This window comes from Lissotriton helveticus, chromosome 12 (genome assembly GCF_964261635.1).
Source record: "Lissotriton helveticus chromosome 12, aLisHel1.1, whole genome shotgun sequence".
NCBI classification, from domain to species: Eukaryota; Metazoa; Chordata; class Amphibia; order Caudata; family Salamandridae; genus Lissotriton; species Lissotriton helveticus.
The window spans coordinates 693,689,027-693,707,275 of NC_136073.1; the positions used below are offsets into that span (position 1 = coordinate 693,689,027).

Genomic DNA, 18,249 nt, shown 5'->3' on the forward strand with positions numbered 1-18,249 from the left:
GGCGTTGGAAGAGATTTTGATGGGCGGTTTCGCCACCTTTAGTATACCGGCTACAACGAAGGGCAGGGGTAGACCATCGGGGGGTTTAAGCACCTGGGTGGGCACGCATTTGGGTGCTAAAGCAGTCCATATATCAACTAATTCACCTGATGTTCAATGTGTCCTTCTAACGCTTCCAAGTTCTACACAAATTGCCCTACTTAACATCTACTCGAGGCCTACGCAGATCGGGCAAGAATCTGGAACCATTGATGAACTGAGGCAGTTCTTCACGACCCTTGACCCAGCAGTTGTTCTAATAGTAGGTGGTGACTTTAACTGGCAATTTGAGTCTCTTACCAGCGCAGGCTTAGATGGATTAGCGGATGAGGATCAGTATTGGCGCTTCCCTGAACCGCAGATTACACCAGTTAGAGCATGGACGCCGCTTATTCTTCAAATAAACTCTCATCGTCTTTGAGGGCTTGCAATGGGAGGACAAAATCAGACAGACCTGGTTATCAACCTTTAATAGAGAAGGGCAAAACTCCCTAATTGATTATATACTCGTTGAACTCAGGACTTGGGATAGGGTTCTGGATTTCAGGGTTTATCCGAGGAAAGATAGTGACCACAATGCCCTGGTTATGACATTGAAACCAGGGAGTTTTGGTCTGTCTAACCCCGTACCAGAGCCCGACCCTATACAACAGCCTCTCCTGCTTACTAACAACAGGTGTAGAGTCAAATGGTCACACTTGCAGGGCTCCCCAAATAAACTTGCAGGTATTTATCAACAGGTTTTGCTACAGTTGATAGAAATGGGAGAGATTGGGGATATGGACATGCACCCAGAATTAGTGGATAAGCCTCTGGAAATTCATAAACAGTTGGCTGTTTAATTGTTTGATGTGTTCTACCCCGAAGGAAGCAAAAAGACAAGTCTGGTTATAACTCATCCCTGGTATAATGCCAAGTGTGGGAACGCAAAAAGAGATCTGCTAATCGCTGTAAAAACAAAGGACAAGCCAAGCATTAGGCAATGTCGGCTTAGGTACAACCAGGCTATTTAAAGGGAAAAGAAAGAATGGGAAGCTAACAGATGGGAGGATCTGCGAATAGCACTTATGTGCAAGGATTCTAAATCCTTTTGGGCGATTGTCAGCTCAGGGGCGAGAGAGGGTAGAACAGCGATCGAACCCACTATAGCTGCTGCTGTCTGGGAAGCACATTTTGGAGCTCTGTACACATATTTTGGCAAAGAGGGTTCATCGATCTTAACCCCAGGACTACTCTATGAGTATCGATTGGAGGGGCCCTGGGATATTACGTCTTGTGAGGTTGAAGCCGCAATAGTCAAAATTTTACCCAATAAGGCGCCTGGCCTGGATAAGTTTCCGGGGGACCTATTTCGATCTGAACCAAAAATATGGGCACCATACCTGGGTGTTCTTTTTAATGCAATACTAAAGGGAATGGATCCTCCAGACACCTGGCACGGTACAGAGATAGTCCCTATCCACAAAAAAGGTTGTCCCCTTTTGGCGTCTAACTATAGGCCTATCAGTTTGATAGACATCACTCAAAAACTGATGGGAAGGATCATCTTAGACAGAGTCCAGGGTTGGATAGAGGAAAATGAGATCTTGAGTACCCTGTAGGCTGGCTTTAGGATGGGTATCTCGACTCTCGACCAGATTTTTAGACTCCAGGTATTGTTCTGGAAAACGGTGAGTGTGGCGGGTGGCAGCCTCTACCTCATCTTTGTTGACCTGCGGTCAGCATTTGACCTGGTGCCGAGGGATAAGTTGTGGAGTGTATTGCTCGATCTGGGCCTACCAACCTATTTATTGGATGTGCTAATCAGACTCCACACTGATAACTATGCTCAAGTTAGGTGTGGGAAGCACGGAGAACTGTCAGCCCGCTTCCCAGTGAAAAAGGGGGTGCGCCAGGGGTGTGTCCTGGCCCCCACCTTATTTTGTCTTTACATAAATGGGCTTATAGACCACCTACTTGGAGTAAAGGATAACGATGCCCCCAGGCTTGTCTCAGGGCGGGTGCCCACGTTGATGTTTGAGGACAACACTCTGCTGCTGTCCAAAACATCAACGGGCATCCAACGAACCTTGGATGGTTTTGCTGCCTTTTGTACAATGAGAGGGCTAGAGATAAATCTAGATAAGACCAAATTTATGATTTTTAATCCCCCTAGGCAGACTCGCCCAAATCCACTTTTGAATGGAATTCCATTGGAGAGAGTAAAGACTTTTCAGTACCTAGGCATCACCCTGACAGAACATTTTGACTGGGGTACCCAGTCAGCGAAGGCTGCTCTTAGGTTAACTCAAGTGGCGGGGGGGATTTCAAAAGTACATAGAATATCTGAATTCAAGCCAGCGGCCCCGGTCATAAAAATTTACAAATTACAGGCTAGAGCGGCCTCTATGTACGGGGCGGAACTTTGGGGACATCAAAGCTCATCCAACCTCATGAAGGTAGAACATACCTTCATGAGGAATTTACTGGGTCTTCCAGTCAGCACTCCGCTTGTACCCCTACGCATGGACTTGGGGCTAGTCCCTATAGAGGAAGAAGTAGCTCTACGCCCATTGACGTATTGGAGGAGATTATGGTCAGTGCCCGAACTAGCCTCCTATAAAAAAGAATTTCTGGAGGTTTGGGCTATACTGAGAATAAAGAAACCCCCATGGCTCTCACATATTAAAGCAGTTAGCACTAAGATTGGCTACCCGAGCTTTGGGATACTCCTGAAGTAACTTGCCCAGTGCTTTCCAGGGCAGAGTTGGTCCATCACTTTAGGCACCATAACCTATTGTCCCTGCATAGGTGCTCTACAGTGGGAAGATTAACAGCTGAGTTTCTTCAAGTAAAATTAGAACCAAAAAAGGAGGACTTTTTAGATATGATTTACCCCCCCATTGGCGAGGAAACTCTATATGCAATTTAGGATTGGTAGTCTCCCGCTTAGGGCAATCCCCAGCAAATGGGACACTAGTCAGAACCCCGTGTGCCCAGCGTGTAAATACAATCATGAAGATGAACTCCATGTCCTCTTTTTTGCCCTGCCTATCAGGTCACACAGAAATGCTGGTTGATACCTATTTGTAGAAACTTAGGTTTCAGACAGTGCGTCCAAGCCTTCAGAGTCCTAAAGTATAACACTCCTCCTCTCATTATTTTTGCTGTTTCGCGGTTCCTAATTGGTATGTGGCACAGACGTAGAAAATGTACCTAATGTCTCATTGTCAATAGGTATTGTACCAAATGTAATGTCTCGATAACTATTTCAATGTTTAATTCACTTTTAGATGTCCTATTTCTTGTTGTATATATGCTATTTATTTTTTTTAATCCTTATGCGATGTATGTATTTTATCTGCACTTTTATGGTCCTTTGTGACCGAAATAAAGTTATTGATGATGATGATTTATGCGTGGTACCATCGCAAAGGAGCGCTGAGCCAAGCGGAGAGATCTTTGGGGTACGTGGATCGTGAGGCGGTGGTTCATGTAGGCGGGTCCAGTGTTGTGTAGGGCTTTGTGGGCATGGGTGAGAAGCTTGAAAGGGATTCTCTTCTCAACGGGGAGGCAGTGTAGAGTCCGTAGGAGTTGGCTGATGTGGAGTGCTAGGTTGAGTACTAGTCTGGCGGTGGCATTCTGTATGTTCTGTAGGTTCTTGTTGATCCCAGCGTGCGTTGCCGTAGTCTAGTATGCGGCTGATTGGGGTGTGTGGGATGGTTTCCTGTGTTCGAGGGGGATACAGTTGAAGGTCCAGGATGATTTCAAGGTTGCGTGCATTGTCTGTGGGGGCTGGGGGGTGGGGGGGCAGGGCGGAAGAGGTTTCCCAAGGGCAGGGGACCACCAGGTGTCGTTCCAGGCGTCAGCGTGTGTGCTCATGATGAGTACCTCCATTTTGTTCGTGTTGAGTTGTAGGCAGCTGTTCTTCATCCATCTGGTGACTGCTTCCATACTGTCCTGAAAGTTATGTTTGGTGAGGTTGGGTTAGTTGGACAGGGAGAGGATGAGTTGGGTGTCGTCTGCGTACGATACAATGTTGAGTTTGTGTGGCCTGAAGATGGAGGCGAGCGGGCCATGTAGACGTTGAACAGGGACAGGCTGATGGAGGAGCCTTGGGGGACTCCACAGGGTGTGAGTGTGGGTTCTGAGAGGAAAGGATGTCGTCTGACCCGCTGTGTTCTGCCGAAGAGCAAGGAGCAGATCCAGTCAAGGGCCTTGTTCCAGATTCCGGCTTTGTGGAGTCTGCGGGCTGGAGTGCGATGAGAAACTGTATCAAATGCTGCAGAGAGGTCTAGGAGGATTACGGCAACAGTCTCTCCTCTGTCAAGGAGGAGGCGGATGTCGTCTGTCACTGCGGGAAGGGCAGTTTCGGTGCTATAGTTCTTCCTGAAGCCTGATTGGGAGGCGTTGAGGATGTTGCTATCTTCTATGAAGGTGATGAGTTGGTTGTTGGCGGCATTTTCCAAGACTTTCGCCTGATACAGGTGTAGGGAGATCGGTCTGAAGTTTTTGAGGGGCCGCTGAGGGTTTTTTCAGGAGAGGGTTGATTTCGGAGTTTTTCCAGTCATCGTGGAAGGAGATGGTCTCGATGATTAGTTGAAGTTTGGCGGTGATGATGTCTGCGGCTTTGTGGTAGATGTGGTGGGGGCAGGGGTCCCTGGGGAAACAGGAGTGCATGGTCTTCATAATCTTAAAGGTGTCTTTGATGCTGGGCGGTCCAGCTGTCTAGTGTCGGCTGCGTGTGGTTGGGGAAGGTCGGAAAAGGTTCCACGTGGAGGTTGTTGTTGTCAAAGTTGTCATTGATGGTCTTGATTTTGAGGTGAATAAGATGCTGAGTCCGTCTTAGAGGTCCCGGGAGGGTGGAATATCTGTAGGCTCACTGTTGGGTTGGGTGAACTATTTAATGATGCCGAACAGTTTTTTGCCATTGAGTGCATGGGTGGAGATTCTATCCTAGAGTACTTTTTACCTTGAGTGTCTGATGAATTTGTGGTGGGCAGATGTGGCTGTTTTGAAGTCGTCGAGGTCTGCTGGGAATTTGGAGGAAGGGGATTTGGAGTTCCTCCATAGCTTTTCGAGGGGTCTGCAGATGTGTCTAGATTCCTGGAGCACGTGGCGAACCAGCTGGCTTTTTGGTGTGAGGGTTGGAGATTTCTTGAGGGGACAATGGTGTTTGTGCAGTCAGCGATCCAGTTGTGTACGGTACAGGCAGCGGTGGCAGGGCTGTTGTCTGTGGCGGTGGGAGCTGAGTCGCTGAGGGCGGCGGCGAGCTGGTCGTCGGAGATCCTGGTCCAATTTCTGCATTAGGGCCGGTGAGGAGAGCTTGCAGTTGTTGTTTTTGCCAGTGTTGAGTGTGTAGAGTGCTGAGGAGCTGTAGCGTTGGCGGGTCAGAAGACTAGGGTTCCTGGCGCTGGTCGCAGACGGGTGCAAACGGGCTTGCCTTCGGCGTCTGCGCAGTGGCTGCTATTAAGTAGCAGTCGGGAGGGTGGGACATGTGGGAGCGGGAATTGGGAGAACTCGTGGGGAGAGGGGCCGCGAGGGCAGCAGCGGCAGGAAAATGAGGCAGAACTGAGCAGAGGACGAGAAAGGAATGTTAATAAAATAATAAAGGCCAAAAACAGCGAAATGCAAGACAGGCAAAGAAAAGGAAAAACTGGCAATAAATGCAAGAACAGCTCTAAGCAAGTGAAAGGAAGGGACAGGCACGGGACAGAACCAAGGCACAGGGGCCTAGAACACCAGGCACAGCAGCATAAGGGGGCAGGACACTTACCCAGGGCTGCACGGGCGAGAGCAGTCTCCATGCCAAGAGGTCAGAGGTTTTGCTCATAGGAGAGATCTATTGACTTTGCAAATGCTTGTTTCTTCAGCCACAAGGCAACATTGCAAAAACAGTGACCGTTGCATCAGCCTCTGAGGGAAGTGCTCACTATCCATGTTTTTCAGCTAACAATTCTAGACTTCCACTAAAACAAAGGGTCAACTATAGCAGTACTCTAAAATATTCTTTTTGAAAACAAGGCAACTATTTCTCAATGACAACTGACTAATTCATTACCTTAACAGAAACATTGCCATTGTCAACTGTTAAATGATGCATCTTCTTGGTTAGTGTTTTCTTTTTTACTGTTTGTTTACATTTATTTTAGGGATGCTTAATTACAGCAATCAAATGAGTATGTGGATTTTGATAAATTCTTTATGCGTATTGCAAAATTGCTGACCTCCTCACTGAATAAAATGCTTACAATTGTACTTGTATCCACTTTATTTAAAATGCAGTTGCAATAAGATAAAAAAGGTTCTGCTGTCCTGACTCATGCTTTCAAAGCCTTGGATCTCAAGTCTTAATGAATGTATCGAATCTGTCATACTGGGCAGACTTCAAAAGGCAAGCTACATGCATGTATTAACACGACTATGTCACAAGGAAATCAACCACTCCCACACATCCTAAAAAAACAAGTTAATTACCTGTACACTGTGGGTCTCTAGTATTGATATCTCTCATAGCTTCAAGCATGCTTGAGTCTTCCCCGTCGTCATGGCAGAAGTCCCACGGTAACAGTAATAAAAGCAATGCTAACACATAAGCATTTCGAATCACATTGAGAACAATAGATATTGCTTGCCAATTCCCATTGTTTTCAAGCATCCAAACTTCAACCAATCAGAGTAGAGACTCTGCAGCACTCATGCCCTGTAGACCTACCAAACCTCAGATTTTTAAACACAAGTATTTTTTAAAGAAAATCAGGAGTATAAAGAGTGGTGAGCCTTAACAGGGAGAAGGGAGGGTCGCATGTGAATCTATGAAAGATATCAATACTGGAGAACAACAGTTTACAGGTAAGTACCTTATTTTTTCTCCAGTATTGTATCTTTCATAGATTCATATACTTTTTAAGCAGTACCAAAGTAAACATGGCGGTGGGTAAGGCAAATCATCCCACCATGAAAGAAACTACATTTAAGATCAATCTTAAAAGTATGAACATACAATAAAGATGTGAAATTCATTATATAACATAATCCAGACTTAGGCAAAAACTACCAAACACATACCATATATGAAGATAACCAAAAACTTTTGTGTAACTTAATGAAACAGGGGACGTAACACTGGCTGCCCAAATGCAACATCTGCCTTCTTCAAGCAATCCAGACAATAATACTTTCTGAAAGTGTGGGCATTAGCCCATGTTGCTTCCCTGCAGATGTCTGACAACGTTACACCTGCAAACAGGGCTGATGAAGCAGAAACCTGTCTTGTAGAATGTGCTTTTACCTTTGCAGTCAATGCTCTTCCTGCTTTCTCATGACAATACGTGATAGCCGCAGAAATCCAACAAGCAATACCTGCTGTGATAAAGCTTGTCCTTTTTTCAGTGGGGCATATTAAATCAAGAGTTGATCAGATTTCCTAAAAGTGTTGGTTCTATCGAGTTGGAAATTGAGATAGTGTAGGATGTCTAACGAGAGCAAGGCCCTCTCTGCTGTGGATGAAGGTTTTCTGAAGAATGTTTGTAACACAATCAATTTGTTTAGGTGTAACGATGTTGGCACTTTTGGAATGAACTTATGTTTAGATCATAATATGACTTTGTCACCCTGAAACTGTAAGTAAGGTTCATGAATTGTCAAGGCATGAATCTTACTTATTCTCTTAGCAAAAGTAAGTTCCAAAAGAAAAGGAACTTTCCAAGAAACATTGTTCATGTCTGCTTTATTAATTGGTTCAAAGGACTTCTCATGAGTTGAGACAAGACTGGGTTGAGTAGCCATACCACAGGAGGAGACTTGGAAGGAAGGGAGGCCCTAGAGAGACCTCTCATGAATTCTTTACTTAGTCTGCTGGACTATAACAAGAGGTTACCAGTTTCCCTCCGAAATCTGGAAACAGCAGCCAGGTGGACTCTTAATGAAGGATGTGCAAGCCCTGATTTCGCTAGATGTAGCAGACAAGGCAGTATCTGCTCTTGAGCGGAGAAAGTGGATGCAGATTATTAGCTTTAAAACATGTCGGAAATCTTTACTATTTTGCCACATACCTTTTACTTCTGGTGTCCACACAAGAGTTTTGGAGAATCGTCCTGCAATCATCAGACGATATTAATATCTCAAACTCATTGCTGTGAGGAGCCAAACCGACAAGCTGAGCAAACGTACCTCTGGATGGACTACCTGACCCTTGTTCTTGGAGTGAAAATCTTCCATAGACTGGAATTGAATGTGCAGACACTGATAGGAGAAGAAGCTCTCATAACCAGTACTGGCTTGGCCACGCTGGAGCTATGAGAATGAGGTGACACAGTTCCGGTTTCATTTCTTGAATTACTTTTGGAATCAGTAGAAAGGGTGAGAAAGAGTAAGCAAATATTCCTGTCCAAGTCAGCTGGAACACGTTTCCCCATGACCCTTTCTGTGGAAACATGTGTAATTCCTAATGAACAAGTTACTTACCTTCGTTTTCTGGTAGAGACAATATCGTTCTGCAGATTCTTTACCTTTGACCTTCCCAGGCGTCAGAGTGCATCCGGAAACGTTAGAGTGAGCAGTACCCCGCTGGCAGTCAGGTGACTCCGTGTGACGTTGCTGTTGACGTTAGTTGTGACATCGAGGAAACCTATATAGGCGCCACCAAGGCGCGTGGCTTCAGGTCCTTTTTCCAGGACAGAAGAGCAGAGCCATGAAGTGAACGGACTACCATGTGTCAAAAATAGGGCCCGGTAAAGGGGAACAAACCTAGCACTATAAAGGAGTTAGCAGAGTAAGGAGGCATGGGCGGGCCTCTAACAAATCTGCAGCTAGATACTGTCTCTACCAGATAATGTTTTATTGAAGGTAGTTAACTTGATCATCTGATAGAGACTTTAGCTGCAGATTCTTTACCTTTGAATAGACACCCAAGCCATTCTTTCTGGCGGGGTTGCAGACAGATTTACTAGACTAAAAAGTCCTGCAGGACAGAACTGACAAAATGCATGTCCCTACAACCTGACTGTCCCGGCAGTAGTGTTTTGCAAATGTGTGAAGTGAAGCCCAATTTGAAGCCTTGTGGATCTCCAGGACTAGCACTCCACGAGCCAACACCATGGTAGCAGCCTTCCTCCTGGTGGAATGGGCTCGTAAGACCTCAGGAGACTGCTTCCTAGCCAGGTTGTTGCAAGTTTAATACAGATAATGACCCAGCGCGAAATAATTTGTTTATGCACTGCCCAACCTTTTTTAGCTCCCCCGTAACGAACAGAGTTGGTCATCCATCCGGTACTTTGTTGTACAGTCAAGGTAGAACAATGCTCTTTTTGGGTCCACCGGTGAAAATCCTCCTCCTCAGAGGGATGCCGAGGAACAAAAGTGGTAGGCAGTGTAACTGATTGACCCAGATGGAACAGGATCACTTTAAGTAGGAATGAAGCACGAGTGCGAAGAACCACCTTATACAGGAATGTCATAAATTAGGGAGGCTTGGATGACAAAGCCTGAAACTTGGTCACCCTCCGGGCAGATGTGCGTCACTAGAAAGACACTCTTGATGGTAAGCAGCCGGAAAGGCCAGTTGTGTAATGGCTCAAAAGGAGCACACATAAGATATGTGAGCACCAGATTGAGAGCCCACTGCGGCATGATAAAGGGCGAAGGGGGAAACATTTGTACAAGCCCTTCCAAGAACCTATTTACAAAAGGGGACTTGAATAAAGAGGGATGGGCCAGCAACCGCAAGAAAGCCGACACATCAGAAAGATAACTGTTGAGAGTACCCAAAGCAGAGCCCTGCTGGGCAAAGGTAAGAATAAAAAGAATATCAGATAGAAAAGCAGAAAAAGGTCAATAGACCTTTTGTACAATATTTTATCATTTTTTTCCAACAGCAGACGTTTACCGTCTTGATGGAGGGCTGCCTGACTGCCAAGATAACATTACATACTTCGAGAGGAAGGTCAAAAGCTATCAAAAGTTGCTGCTCAAGCTCCACGCAAGGAGGAGGAGAGTTGACAGGTTCGGGTGGAAGACCCTCCCCTGCTGCTGTGACAGAAGATCTTCCCGAAGGTCCAGCTGATCGGAGGGCTGATGCTCATTCGAAGAAGCTTTGGATACCAGACTCTCCTTACCCAGTCCGGAGCCAAAAGAATGACTTGGGCCCGGTCGCTCCTGATCTTTTTCAGAACACTGGGCAGGAGTGGTATGGGTGGAGAGGCATACAGCAGGCCTGAGCTCCACTTGTGACAAAAAGCTTCACAGAGCGATGGCTGCCTTGGAAACTCTGGCACTCAGCACTGCTGACACTGCGCGTTCTCTTCGGAGGCGATAAAAACAATCAAACCAAGGTTCTCCTCTCTGCTGAAAGACCTTGCGCCGCATATGATTGGAAAAAAACATTTGTGATTGGCTGAGTTCATGCGCCCTGGAGTTCAGAGAACCTGCCAGGTGTTGAACCACCAGGGTTATGACCTGCCATTCAAGCCATGTCCGAGACGCAGGGCCTCTGGACAAAGGGTCCACGACGCCTCCCGGCCATGCTTGTTGCACTACCACATGGCGGTGGTGTTGTCTGTGAACACCTGAACTAACTTCCAATTAACAGAGGGAATAAAAGCTTTCAATACCAATCGTATTGCTCAGAGCTCCAACAAATGTACGTGCAGCCCCGACTCCGCTGATCAGTGTCCCCTGATCTCCACCTCTCCCAGATGTACGCCCCATCCCAGAAGTGACGCGTCTGTCACAGCTGTGAGATCTGGTTGGGGAAGGGAGAGGGGTCTTCCATTGACCCAATCGCGGTTTGTCTACCACCACTGCAATTTTTTTGAAGTTCCTTCTGAGATCTGAACAACATCGGTGAGATATTCCTGATGCTGTGCCCACTGGAACTTTAGGTCCCACTGCAGAACCCGCATACGCCACCTGGCATGCTTTACCAACAGGATGCAGGAGGCCAGGAGGACCAACAACCTTAGAATCAGTCTCACCGAAATCCTGGATAGAGGCAGAAACATCGGAATCATAACCTGAATATCACGGACTCGCTTTCTTGGGAGGATAGACTCGAAACTGCAGTGTCCAGAACAGCTCTGATGAAAGGGAGCGTCTGAGAAGGAGTCAGGTGTGACTTTGGCACTTTTATAGAGAACCCCAGCGAATGCAGGAGGTTCACCGCAGTCTGAAGGTGGGAGACAACTGTCTGGGGTGAGGACACCTTCAACAGCCAGTCATCGAGATAGTGGAAGATTGACACCCCTAACCTGCGCAGATGAGCTGCCACCACCACCATCTCCTTGGTGAACACCCAAAGGGCACTGGTAAGGTCGAAGGGGAGCACGGGGGCCTGAAAGTGCTCGCAGCCTATCTTGAACCCCAGGAAACACATGTGGCCCGGCAGGATGGGGATGTGAAAATATGCATCCTGCAGGTCCAACCCTACCTTCCAATCTTCATGGTCTAGGGCAGACAAGACCTGAGCTAGAGTGAGCAACTTGAATTTCTACTTCTTGAGGAAAAGATTGACGGTCCGAAGATCTAAAATATGCCACAAGCCTTTGTTCTTCTTCAGAATCAGAAAGTAGCTGGAATAACAGCCACTGCCTACTTCTGAAACCGGGACACTTTCTATAGCTCCATTGCCCAAGAGAACTGTGACTTTCTCCTGGAGCAATTTTAAATGATTCTCCGTCAGCCGAACCTGATTTTGCAGAAGGGGAGGAGGAAAAGAAAGGAAAGGCAGATAATAGCCCCCTGAATGATCTGCAAGACCCACTTGTCCAATGTCATTGACCTCCAGTGGGGGAGATGATGATGGATTCTCCCGCCAACTGGAGTGGTGTGGTCTTGCAGAGTCAGACTATGTGTGCTCAGATGCTGCAGCTGCAGAGGGCAAGTTGGCCGATGACTTCTAGCTTCCATTTCTAGGTCAGAATGGACTGCGTCCACGTCCCCGCATGGCTTGGAAAGCCTGCACAGGATGGTGGCTGGGATAGGGCTGATGCGGCTGGAAACCCCTTCCGTTGAGATGAAAGGGGCGAAAGGTAGACTGGTCACGAGGAGTAGAGGTGAGAAGGCCAAATATCTGGCCATAGCTCGAGAGTCCTTAAACCTCACTAGTGCCAAATCTACCTTTTCCCCAAAATGGTAGGTTCCATCAAAGGGCATGTACATTACATTTGCGGGACATCACCAGAGAAGCCAGTTGTCCTAAGCCAGGCGTGTCTCCTCAAGGTCACTGTTGTGTAAATCAATATGCCCAGCGAATCCGTCGTATCAGGCCACACCTTATGGTGAATTTTGCGTCATCTCTCCTGTCCTTAACTGCCTGAGAGAGCCCAGCCTCCTCCGGGACTTGTGGTAGTACTTACACAAACGTCTCCTAAAGGGAGTTTGAGAAACGGCCCAAAAGAACACAGTATTCGATTACCACAATGCCAGGCTGGGGGAAGAAAAGCATTTCTTCATAAATTAATCTAGCCTCTTGGATTCCCTATCCAGAGGGTCAGAAGGGAAAACACCCTGTGATATAGAGGTCTGCACCACCAAACCTTTTGGGGTGGGGTGTGGGCTGAGTAACTTTGGGTCGCCCTAAGCTGGGCGATGGCAGCGTGCAATTGTCCTATTCACAGGAGCCCCTGTGCTAGGCTTGGACCACGTGCCAAGAAGAACATCAGTAAGTGATTCATTAAAGGGCAAAAGGGGATCTTAGGTGGAAGCCCTAGCCTGAAGCGCTTGAGTCAGGAGATTAGTCTGACCTCCACAGACGGCAGCTCCAGTCCAAGGACCTCAGCTACCCTCTTGACCACCACGGCATAAGATGCCCCCTCCTCCGTAGCCACAATTGGCTGAGAGAGCATGCCAGTATCTGGCGTAATTCAAAGGTAAGGAATCTGCAGCTAGTAGTCTCTATTAAATGTTCCATGCAGAATGAAGCCAAGAGATACGGCTTAAGTGGCACTTTTGGGGATATAATCTGCCTTTTCTTTTTTTTTTTTTTTTTTGAAAACCTTTATTGAACAGAGAAAGCTCACAAATACGGGCCTACAACCCACCAGGGCTGGCCACCACATAACAAAAACAGCAGGAGACATATATCAGGTGTCACAATATACTAAGGCAACAAATCAGGGGAAAGAGCAAACATCTTAGAGCAATCTCAGGAGCAAACAAATAGAAAGGTAGTTTTCTTTTTTGTAAAGAACGGGTTTGGGAGGTCAGGAACCTGGCGGGCCATAACACAAGCCAGAGGGGCGAGGTCGCGGCAGGCAGCAACGCAGCGATCTTAAAGACACAGGAGAAATAAATACGACAGAGGTATACCAGTAAGTACCGGGCAAAACAACGGGTAGAAAGAAAAGCAATTGTGCACACAATCCACTGCCCGCCCACCGCAGCCACCACCCGTCCCACCGATCAGCACAATAAAGGACCCAAATACCAAAACGATACGAAATGCACCCCCAAGGAGAAAAAACCCCACAAAAAGGGGGGGGAGAGGGAAGGGAAAGGGGGAAAAAGGAAAAGGAAGGGACCCCAACCCAACCACCCGCCCCCAGGTGACAAAGCAGGAAAAACAAAATTCCGGTACAAAATCGACCACAAAATAGGAAGACAAACAGAACAAATCACCATCTTTGTAATACCGGAAAAATACACCAGAAAGACACCCGGGGGACAGACGGCGATACAGAGCCCCGAAAAAGGGGATACACAAGGGCCATAGAACCAAGTAGGGAGAAAAAAGGAGGAGAGAAAGACCCCTCCAAAAACAACAACAGACCCTCCCACCCACCCCACAAGCCCTCCCTACACCCCTGCAGAGGGCTATGGCCTACCCCCCGGCAGCGTGCCTGTCGCCCTAAATAGAACCCGAAATATAGAAGAAAAGGAACAGGGTAGAAACAAAGACAAAAGGGAAGGGGCCGGGGAAGGGAAGGAACAACGCACACGGGGGAGGGCGAAAAATCAGTATCATCTGCTTCCATCCCGCCACCTGCTACAAGGGAAGGGTATAGCCCATGGGAAGTTAACGATATTAGAAAAAGTTTCAGGAGTCCCATAAAATGACAGGAACATCACAACAGCACTTGTCAATCACATAACAAAGAAACCAGACTACCGCATGTAAAAGTCGTTTCAGCCCTGTCCACTTTTGTCCAAGGTTGTGACCATCCGAACAAACCAAGAGCAAATGATGAGGGACACAGGGCTCAGGAGAAAATTTCGCGGCAGTCCAAAGAAGAAACTGGAAAGAAAATATTGAAGATCCAGGAAAGACACAGTACAACAATCGTATTGCAGACAGAGTTCCAAGGACAGTTCGAACGAGGCAGGCCCAGCCGGGCCGAAACATACTTCTCGGTCGGGGAGTCGACGCGAAGAGAGACTGGAAGGATCGTCGACGCCAGGCCAGGATACAAGCGGACCGCAGCCCAGTGGCCGAGGCAACCAGACAGGACAACGGGGGGCGTCGGAGACTCTCCGAGCCAAGGATGCGGTCCCCGCCGGGAGCACAGAGTCAAGGAGCACATCAGTCGCGATCATCGACGAGGAGGCCAAATCCGATGACGGGGGCCCGCAGTGTTCAAAATGAGGGTCCGCCTCCACAGTGGAGACAGACGCAGCCACGGTAGTACGCCAGGAGTTCAGTGCATCCAGGACAACTCGAAGCGCAGGAAACTCTTTACAAGATCCGACATCCGGGCCATGCGGCGGGCCCCCAGTGCTCGCCCGGGCCCGGCAAAGACTCCCAGGGCCGGCCGCCATCTTAAGAGCCCAGCACGTCCCCGGCCGTCGGGAACCCCGGCCGGGGTAACACCAGAGCAAAAGGAGGTCAGCCAGACTGCGGCAGGGCGTCCCAAGGCAGAAAGGAGAGCCACCAGAAGAAGGATGTCCGTCGGTCCCCCCGTACCGCCGGCCCCGTTCTCCGAGCCCGGGCGGAAAAATTCAAAATGGCCGGGCCGGGGAATAGAAGGGGGACCCAGCCAGACAATTGAGTAGGCTCTCCCGCGAGGAGCAGCGTTCGTACCTCTGGGCCCAGGCCAGTCGGGTCCGTCAAGGGGCACAGCCGGTCAATTCACACATCAGCCTCCGCGTCCAGCTCCACAGCGCCAACAAGGGCCGACCAACATGCTCCGTCACAACCCAGCGTAGCAAGGAGGCCCGGCCAGACCGCCCCGGAGGCTCCGAGCGGGACCACTGCACAGGATCGACAGCACTCAGGATCACCGGAGCAACGGGTAAGTGTCCGCAAAGTGACTGGAGTACCGAAACACAGCAAGGAGGGCTTCCCGGGGCAAGAGGAATACAGGATAAATGAAGATAAACAGGCGGCCGGACGGAGCCGAGCTAAAACGCGGCCATCTCGGTCGCGAGCTAGGCTCCTCCCCCATAATCTGCCTTTTCAATGCAAGCTATCAAGTTCGCTGACTCCTTGAGTTTCGGGGACGAAAAGCAGGAATTCAGTTAGTGGGGGTTACATTTCAGGAATCTTTAAATCATCTACTTTTGGATAATCTCCCTTCTTTCTAGGATGCTGCCAGTATTAGGACATTTTATTGCATTTTCAGCTACACCGGGAGGTATGTTAATACTGGCAAAGTGTGACAATCTAAGCTCTGAACGAAGGTCCCACATAAAGATTAAAGAAGATTGTGGCCTCAATGGAGCCATGAAGAATACCAAACAGCTCAAGCATGGGACCAGAAAATGTTTACTTGAGCGCAATTAGAGAAGTAAAATCTGAACTATTTGAAGACTGTGCCATAAATTCGAGGTAGAGTGAGACAAGGGTAGTCATCATGTAAATTTTGTAAAATGTCTTCAAACATGAACAGAATAGAAGATTCAATACTTTGACAAGACCTAAAAACAGTTTTAGTTAATGATATAAAAAGACCATTGTTGACCAAACTGGTCACATGTACGGGATCTGCAATGCATATCTTAATTAACAAGGAGACAGGGATAGTTAAATGTTGAATATACATGGGTATTGAGGTACAGATCGTGGAGACCAATTTATCTCTACAAAAGATGTAACCATTTTTTTCCCAGATGAGCTATCACTTTGGTTTTTGGTTTTTGGTTTAAGTCTGAGATAGTGGCGGGCATGCAGAAAAACTTTACAGCTTGATCAGACTAGTTAAATGGCATTGGGTCTTGGGCGATCAATTTTATTTGGGGTAGGAACTACAAAAGTCCAAAATAAAGCTTGAACAATTGGTGGGGTTTTGGATTGAAAGGCCCCAGAATGATGGTGTGATGTGTGGGCTGAAGTTGGGCTGTGCTTCATGCAGGTTCTAGTACACATGTTGGAATTAGGTGCCAATCTGTCTAATTTGTGATCTTTATTGAGGTGGAAGCTTCACCTTTACTGTAACAAAACTGTAAAGTCCCCAGCTCATTCTAAGTCATTACAGCCTCCTATTTAGGGAGGTATCACAAAAAAAAACCTTGGACCTGCTAACATGCTTTGTTGTGATGTGTCTGGTCTCCTCAGTGCACTTTCTTCTTGTGGGTGTTGGTAGGTCCCTATGATTCATGGAGGGGTGTAGCAATAGTACAGCAGGTGCAGTGTTGCTGGATCCCACTGAACACCAACTTGTACTGCATTTTATTTCTTAAGCAGCAAATGGGGGCATTGGGGCATTTTCCCTGTTTACAACAGGGCCTATAAACCCTCACTACCCGATTCGGACTGGTCCAGAAATTAGGCCCAGGCACAAAATTAAAAGTGACCCCCATTGAGGAGGAGCTACGCAGGCATCCAAGATGGCCGCATAAGCTCCCGGCTCCGTCGACCTCCCTCGCTGGCGGACTTATCCTGAACTTCATCCTGACCTCCCGCCAGACTCCCGTGTGTCTGAATGGTTGCTGAGCTCAGAGGGGCAATCCCAGAGTTTTTATCGCCTTTATTGACGAAGTTACACCGTCTTTCATTTTTGGGCCTCCTCCAGTGTGTAAGCCGGGACCTCGAGTACTGACCCAGCCGGGTTTCAGTTGAATAACATCGGCCGCGGGTGCCCGGCAGAGTCCGGTCTCATCGGAGTGGAACATATTCTCTATCCCGGTGGTGGTTTTCGGTCCCTGCGAATACTGGACGAACAGCGACGAGACGTGGTTGCCGCGGTGGGTGGGGGCCAGGTCCCAGGACCCTGCTGCAGCCCTCGGGGTCCACGGGTGGGGCCCCTGCTCTCGGCAGTGGTGTAAAGGTCGCCAAGCCTGTGAGTCGCCAGTCGCTTCCGTCCACTCCGCGCCTGTTGGTTTCCCCGGAGTAGCCGGCCTCCGGGGCTGAAGATCTGCTTTTCTATCGCCCACGCGGAGATGGATCGGACGATGTGTGGACCGACCCTGGGGACCGTAATGGCCGCCATCGGGGCTCTCCGCCTGCAAATGGAGGCTGCTCTCCACGATTTGACTGCACGCCTCGAGACTGTTTGTTTGAGACCGGACTCCAGCCTTGTGTTAGACCTGCAACATACGCTTACCCCCGCGACGCTTGATCTACCTCAAGAGGAGAACCCCGACTATGATCTGAACCTGGTGCCGATTGTGCCCGCACGATTACAGCGCTACGTTACTGGAGCCCCTGAACACCTAGCAAGATCGGCAAAGTCATCGCCCGCACAGGACTCACTTCTTCCTTCTCTTCTGCAGACCACCACTACTATTTTTTGGATTGACTTTCGTGTATCTGATGGACTTCGAGACTTCAACTTTTTGACTCTTTCTGGCTATATTGATCTCCTTTTTCAACAACACTTTGACTCTTTTGCTACTATATTGGTTCTACTGGATGGGGTTTGTGCAATGGATCGTAAGGGCCAGGGCTGAATTTGACTTGAATTTGGTATGATGACTTTCTTTTGGCTCAGCTGGGTTGTTTCTGTGGGAGTGAGGGCCAGATGGAATTCTTATTGTCTGGGTTTGGTGTGACTGCTATGATCGAAAAGGGATTTGCTGTCTCTGTGGTGCCGGGGGCTGGGCGGGATGGTCTTTTCTCTGGCGGTGGCTCCCCTATTGGTTTGCTTATTAGTCTGTTATAACTTGCTAATACTGCGGTAGGGGATGTCTGCTTTTGGCGGGGGGAGGGGAGTCCGGGAGCCCGTACCGTTTTGTAATACAGCTCCTCCTCCATCTTTTCCCTTCCCTGGGGTGTAGTTTAGGGGGCGACAGGCACGCTGCTAGTGGGGTTAGGTCGTAGCCATCCGCAGGGGTGCAGGGTGGGGGGTTGAGGTTTTTTTT

At 48.3% G+C, this 18,249-nt stretch overlaps 1 protein-coding gene across 2 annotated transcripts in view; it reads right to left on the reverse strand.

The window, feature by feature from the left end:
* Positions 1–18,249, reverse strand: part of HYDIN (HYDIN axonemal central pair apparatus protein) — a 3,619,565-nt gene that overhangs the window by 1,618,295 nt on the left and 1,983,021 nt on the right. The gene's annotated exons all lie outside the window — the stretch shown is intronic.